This window comes from Acanthaster planci, linkage group LG15 (assembly GCF_054643075.1).
Source record: "Acanthaster planci isolate LZ-2023a linkage group LG15, COTS_SCS, whole genome shotgun sequence".
Classification (NCBI taxonomy): domain Eukaryota; kingdom Metazoa; phylum Echinodermata; class Asteroidea; order Valvatida; family Acanthasteridae; genus Acanthaster; species Acanthaster planci.
This window is the reverse complement of record NC_141791.1, coordinates 2,662,700-2,668,784: the sequence shown is the minus strand read 5'-3', so window position 1 is coordinate 2,668,784 and position 6,085 is coordinate 2,662,700. Positions and strand designations below refer to the sequence as shown.

The 6,085-nt window shown below is 45.8% G+C and overlaps 1 protein-coding gene across 2 annotated transcripts in view; it reads left to right on the top strand.

Annotated features, from left to right (window-relative positions):
* LOC110974391 (rab-like protein 3) overlaps positions 1 to 6,085 on the top strand; it is a 78,323-nt gene that overhangs the window by 57,491 nt on the left and 14,747 nt on the right. For both annotated transcript variants that reach the window (XR_015427847.1, XR_015427846.1), the window contains exon 10: positions 2,328 to 2,399. The gene's annotated coding sequence lies outside the window, so the exon portion shown is untranslated. The remainder of the gene's footprint in view (positions 1 to 2,327; positions 2,400 to 6,085) is intronic.

Here is a 6,085-nt window from a genome sequence, read left to right as displayed (position 1 = left end):
GAGTGAGCCAAGAATGAAGGAAAAGAGTTTTCTCTTATACAACATTCACGTGAACACAAACACTCTTCTTCGGAGAATGGCTAAACGGAAGGAACAGAAAATCGATAGCCTCGAACGATAATTCCCATCCGACGAGATGATCCCCGGCTGTAAGTCTAATCCTTTCAAGGGAAGACCCGTGACAAATCCCCCCTTGTCATAACCGGCGCCGGACTCCCTTTCAGCCAAAGACCGGCTTGTTTTAATGTAATTACCGCCCTATTGAATCGCCTTTTTTACAAAGGAAAAGGGAGCTGCAAAAGGGGGCCTCTTTTTCACACCCCCGTCAAGGGAGCCTTGGCGGAACACCTCTTGCCTTGGGTTCTTTGTGTGGGTGTGTGTCTGCGGTGCTGCGTAGACATAATGGACCCCTTTCCGAGATCCTCTTGGGTACTTAGCACAAGTCCCCAACTTCACACGGTGCGGACAGAGGTGACAAAGTCTGCAGGTTTTCACCAGGCGGGAGCCTGACCATTAAGTAGATAAAGGAGTGAGAGAAGAGGGAGAAAAAAAGAAGTGGCAAGTCTCCTGCACAAAAAAAAAATGGAGAAGAAAAGGAAAGTCATTAAATCTTCATGAGGATAATTTGGCCGAGGTGTGAGATGGGCCACTTTAGCAGGGCTAGGGAGGGGGGAAGACGAGACGGGGAGGCGGGAGATTGGGCTTACACCGCTTCAAAAACTAGGAAATCCCACCGCCAATGCCCTGAAGAATTAAGAGAGACGAAAGGATCACACCTTTCGGAAACACACTTTGCTTCTTTTTTTCTACGTTTCAACAGTAAAACACTCCGTGAAATCTGAAAGCTTTAACTCTTTTTAAGCTGAACAAAACAGGGGAGTTTTTTACAAGTAGGGCAGTCGATTCCCGGAATTTGTTTGTTCCTATCTCCAACCATAAGACGCGAACAAATCCTGAGTATTTTTCAGCATTCTTCAAACCGCATTTAAAGATTTTCTTCACTGACCAATGGCAGTGCAGTCATTCAATACCAGCTGACCAAAACACAAGCACCCACAATCCACCACAGAAACATCAGCATTCCCCCATAAAACACGCATGTCCCGCGTTCCAATAAATTTTAAACGCTGTCACTTTGCTTTGACAGAGCTAAAGAGCCGAGACCAATATTTAACTTTTATGGCCTCATTTTCTCTCTCTCTTTTGCCTTCTGTGGCCGTGATGACAGGCAGACTGAGCCGTGTTAAAGAAATGCGCGTCGTGGGGCACTGTTCCAGAGAGGCCTCTGCCGTGGCTCTGTGGCCATGATTTACGGGGTGCTCTGACCGGGGCTGTCCGTAGCATTCGGGAACAAGCCTGGTTATGAACGCCAGCGGTTGGTATAGGGCAGAGTCCATTGGTGATGAGTTCCACGGGGGAATCGTTCATATTGGCGGCCCACCGCGTTGCTAATTCTCTCGCTCCACGAAGCATTCATACCTAATGTCAGATGAAGACATCCACGGCAGTCATTCTGCCTTAAAGGGGGCTTGTCGTGAGTTCCTGACTTTGTTCCAACCGCCACCCTATTTACCTTAATCTAACATGTTTCGCACGGTCACTGCACCGACTCGTGACAAAAAAGACAAAATAGAGGGTTTGCATGGCTGCCATTTTGTAGGCCACAGGGTATACATAAAGGAGGTTTCCCTGTGGAACAAAAGAACTGCCTCGCAAGATGGCTACCAGTGTCCCTCCTTTTCTGTGACTATTATAGTTTGGTTACTATTTCCTGCAAGGTTCCATAGGTGTTACCGAATGTCCTGCTGATGTCTGAAATGCGTGTATTTGCATTGATTTATGGAAGAGGGAATGTCGATCTCGTAATTCGTATTCAACTCGCTCGTTTTCTCACGACCCCGATGATAGACATCGCCTCTCTCTGACCAGCAAAGGCTCCCAAACCCCCTTCGTTCACCACTGTCCGTTTTGTATACTAATTACTGACCTCCTCCACTCCCTCAACCTTTGTACATGTTGCGGGGCCACCTTTGGACCCATTTCCATCGACCTGTGGCCGTAGCTCAAGTCGTACAAATTCGTCATCCCTTTTTGATAACAGAGCCATAAACTAGAAAGAACACGGTATGCTGTGGCCGATCCATTTATAATGAAAATCTGATGGATCAAGTTTACGTAGTAAGGGAAGAAATAAATGGTACATTTCGTTAACTTAAATTAGGAATAAATTTGTTCAACAGTGAACTGCTTCTCCAAATTTGAGAACCTTTTTTTTACTTGCCATTTCGGTTAAAACTTAAAGTGCTCTTTTTAAAAAAATTTTTCAGGATTCTTCGGATAAATGATGGCGCTGCTGCCTTGATGTCATTTCAAGGAGATTTACGATATTTCGGACGAAGGTGAGAGTCCAGCATCGTGGTCAGCCTAAATTGTGCGGGAGTAGGTATTTCATAGCACACCCTGCGTGTGATTGGGAGCACACTCGGTACTCATTTTTACTGATTGGGCGTCAGAACGTTTCACAAGCGAACCGATACGTGTTTCGGCTGTCGGCGGAAACTGTCGTTCGCAACCTCGTTTTTATCATCAAGATGCAGCTTTCTGTTAGGAAAGATCTCGGTATGGCCCATGACTCACACTGCAATGGTACTTTGTTGTCAGATGATTTTCAATGAAGGTCAAATTCATTTCATATGTTCCGAGAAACACATCACTGTCGAAAGCGGTTTTCCCTTTATGTATCAGTCTGACTGAGTAAAAAAAAGCAAAGCTATGCGTCACGATCGGTTATTCAATTAACTTTTGAAAAGACCAGATAATTGCTTCGGTCCTGTAATTCTGAATGAAAAGATCAGCAGGCCGCACTGGTGGTATTCCCTTTGATGTCTCGTTTGGATAATTCCAATTTTTGATAGCGTCTTTGTGTTTAATTATGCACAAAAGATATTGTACATTGAGTAGGGCCTACTTTCCTTCCAGACAAGCAAAACGGGATTATCATGATCGGGAACTTTGCCCCATCTGGGTATCGCAAAAGGATCACACCAACCTTGTCGTTTAGAATCGATTTTTCTATCCCGGGCCTGTCAAAAGCCCGGCCAGAACCGAGCGACCGTTTCTGAGTCGGCTCGCCCCGGCCATGGCCTTGGGCCGTCCGTCACCGGGCTCTGCATGGCAAACTGGGCCAAGTTTCTTCTGTTGTTCTGGCCGCTCCCTTCCGCGGCCGTTCAACCCGCAGACTCAGGATATACCTGTCAAAACCGGAGTGGTTTTTTATGATGGGAGGTGACAGGCATAATGGAACGGGCTAAATAGTTCTCCCAGCACTTCAGGCGCTCTCGAAAAAAGAGGAAAAAAAAGAAAGAGAGACGGCCTGTTTGAATTAGTCGGGGCGATTTTCATGCCGGAGAAGAGGTTAAAAAAAAGGGCCCCGAAGTGCGAGCAGCGAATTATTAGCAGCCGACAAACTGTTGCCGCACCAGTCTGTTGGCTGTTCCACTTGATGGGCTCAGTGTATGACAATGTCCAGTCCTCATCTTGCGCGGCTCCACTAGCCTTACTGGTTTATACGTTGGTAATTCGCGGGCTTCGTGCTTCCGGGGGGATTCTGCGCACTTTGCATGCAAACCACGCACGAAAACAGATTGAGGTCAACTGGCCTTTGTTACTTGTGGGGGCAAGAAACGAGAAAATGTTCATTTTAAATTCGATTCCTTAAATTCGTCCCCTTCCCCCATCTCTGCTCAGTCTTAGTAAAGCTGCTTCATTTCAGGCTTTGCTCAACCACAACTCGTTCTATTAGTACTATCAGGTCATTAACAAAATATTCGCACTAAAGGGTCGTTAATGAATTTGTTTTTAAACTTGAAATACAAGCAAAGTCCTGGTGAAGATTTGAGAAACAGTCCTCCAAAATGATTTTTATCAATGAAATAATGTGAAACGTTATCTGTTTCTTTATAAAAATGTTTTCATGCTTATAATAGGACCCTAAAATCATTTTCAAAATCATCATTGGTATAAGGTCGCCATAACGACCTTACTGCCATAACAACCTTATAGCACTCACCCGACGAACTGTAACTTTTCCAATCTCGTATTAATTACCATCGCAGATGATGGGCCCCGTCAAAGCGGCCATTTTGTTTCACTACTTTGATCCCAGGTGCCAGATATTTTACCATGTTTGGTGTCCTAACCCCCGGGCCATAACATATCTTGGACGAGAAAAACCTACCACTTGACAACATATGATGAAATATATATCTTGAAAGTATGCAAGGCTGTATGGGTCTGTACGAAACAAAGAAATTGCATGTTTTTGTGATTAGCAACATAGGCCTCGTGGATACCGGACCTGAAAAAAACCAAAGCAAGATGCAGCACACGAGAAGTAAACGACTTTCGGGGATGGTGCCAAAGGACAGAAACATGTACAAAGAACATCGATATCAAAATGGCCGCGCCATAATTCGAAGGCTAACCTGCCGTCCAGCTTGATAAGACTAAGAGCAATCACTTCCACATCGCGCAACGAGTGTTATTAATTACAACGTGATGAGCGTTGGCGAGTGCCCATTCTCTTCCTGCTGGTCGCCAGATAATAACGAACGGCACCAATTAGTCAATTAATGAGATGGCCATCCATCTTGATCGGATGCATAATTGGAGTGGCTCGTTTCCACGCCAGGTGCATGTCGCACTCCTGGTGTTGGTGCTGTTCGCTGGTGCTACAGACAGCGCGGCGTCTAAAAGACTGTGATTACTGCCAGGCTGCGACGGTGCCCGTCTACGACTTGCTGAAATTTATTGACGACAATCTTATCTGCGAATGCTCGACATTTGGAAAGACTTCTCATAATGTTATTAAAAGAAACCAGTGGACATCTCAGAAACTCACACAACGAGTTTGCGACTCGAAGGTCAGTGGAGATGTAATGATTGTGGAATGTGCAGTCGAACACCGGCGGAAATTGGTAGGAGATGAACCCCCCCGGGTTGGACACAAGCGGCCAATCACCGTTACAATCCCGGAGAGGGAGTGCTAGGGTTGGTTTCTTCTGATCAACAGAGGGCGGCAAACTATGACGTCAACCCAACCCACGGGCTTCCAACAACCTCTAGTTGTTTCCAAGGACGGATTTGTGCCGGGGAGATGTTAATTAATTTGAATTTTTTTCCCCTGGTCGAGTGGTTAAGACGTCTGCACTAGTAAGCAGGAGGTCGTGGGTTTGAGTCCCACCCGAGTACGCTTGTGGTTTGTTTGTTTTTTCACTGCCTTCAGGGGCAAACACTCAGTATACAGTGTTGTAATACACGTCGGACAGGGTTTAAAAAAAAACTAAATTAATTAACTTTTAGGTTTTCGAGCGGCCGCTTTTTATTGTCGACCCGACAACCTAACCCATAATATCCTGTGTAATGAGTTTGAATCCTGCCCGTGTTCGAGGTTCTTTGTAGTCGTGCCTTAACCTAAACCGCGGGATTTAGAGGTTTCAAACATGGCGTCAAAAAGCAAGAAAGACTACAAACAATTAGGTGTCACACTGAATACAACTGGGAAATATACTGGTTCATCGGTACCGTCATTGCCCTACCTTAGATTCTACACATTGTTCCCTTGGCACGTTCATCATCGACATCAATTTGTGCCCAGGGCAAACTGAATAATATAAGCGATTGCTTCAGGACAGCTCTCCACATTATTTGGATTCAACAAGCAAATTATTAATTTTTGTATGCTGTAGACGAAGCTTCTCCGTAGCATTGGCCATGCAGTGTCGGCTGTCTCGTGTTGTTTTTTTTTTTTTTTTTGACAGGTCCGCTCGACGTGTCTGGAATGTTCCCCGGGCGTGTTGTTCTTAGGGTCTCCCCTTGAAACTCGGAGAGTGAGTCCCGAGAAATTCTGCACCGGCATCAGTGATGGATCTTCGGGACTAGGGCTCTTTGTGCTAATTATTGCAAGCTAGGGGACTCCCGTGGGAAGTGGGAGAAGGGGGGTTGGGACGACACTGAAGAGGTGTATGACTTTTGAAGGCGGGTTCGTTCGTCACGATAGCGGGACCCACGACGTTGTTTTGTCTTA